Below are 1,137 nucleotides of genomic sequence, written 5' to 3' on the forward strand. Positions count from 1 at the left end.
AAAGAATGCTTGCCAATTTCTTCTCTTATTTAATTCTGGTAAAAAGTCAATTTTATTGAATATAAATGATCTTACTTGAGTGTTATCTGTTCTTACAACAAATTTTACAGGTAGTAAATGATAATGAAATCTTTTAATTCCTAATTTTACCGCTAATAATTCCTTTTCATTAATATGATAATTCTATTCATTGGGTTTCCAAGTTCCAGCTGCATATCCACATATTAAAGGGTTTTCTTTATCAATATCATCTTTTTCAAAAGCTACTAATACTGCTCCCAATCCTATATCACTAGCATCTGTAAATAATTCTAATTGATCAGTATCTTTGGGTAATCGTAGTTTAGGTAAATTTTCTACCTTTATTTTTAGTACTCTTATTGCATTTGTATGATCTTCTTTCCACTCAAAAGTTTTATTTTTCTTTATTAAATCTTGTAGAGGTTTTCTTAATTTTGGTAAGTCTTTTATATAATCTGAAGTGTAATTTACTATTCCTAAGAATTGTTGTACTTCTTTTTTATTTTCTAAAATTTCTTTAAAATTCTTTATTTTTGTTGAAATATGTTCTTGTAATTGAATTCCTTCGAAATCTATAATATATCCTAAATATTCTATTTTGTGTTTAAATATTTCTGATTTCTTTTCTGATAATAGGATTCCATGTTTTCTAATAGTCTGAATAAATATATCTAGATGTTTTGAATGATCTGTTAAATTGTCACTAAATATTAATATATCATCTATATATACTAGAATAAAATCATTCATTTCTCTAAATATTTTATCCATTATTCTTTGGAATATTTGTGGGGCTGTTCTTAATCCAAATGGTAGTACTATCCATTCGTGATGTCCTTGGGAACGCTAAATGCTGTTAAACATCTAGATTCCTTAGTTAATTTTATTTGCCAGTATCCGCTTTTACAATCAAATTTACAAAACCATTTTTTATTACTTGTTTGGTTTATTAAATTTCTTTTATATGGTAAAAAATATCCATCATATATAGTCTTTTTATTTAGTTCTCGATAATCTATTACCATTCTAGCTTTTCCTTTTTTTACTTCATTATGATTTCTTACTAAAAACACTGGGCTACTATGTGGACTTTTACTTTTTTGTATTAGTCCTAAA

The sequence above is a fragment of the Apium graveolens genome, chromosome 10 (assembly GCF_009905375.1).
Source record: "Apium graveolens cultivar Ventura chromosome 10, ASM990537v1, whole genome shotgun sequence".
Classification (NCBI taxonomy): Eukaryota; Viridiplantae; Streptophyta; class Magnoliopsida; order Apiales; family Apiaceae; genus Apium; species Apium graveolens.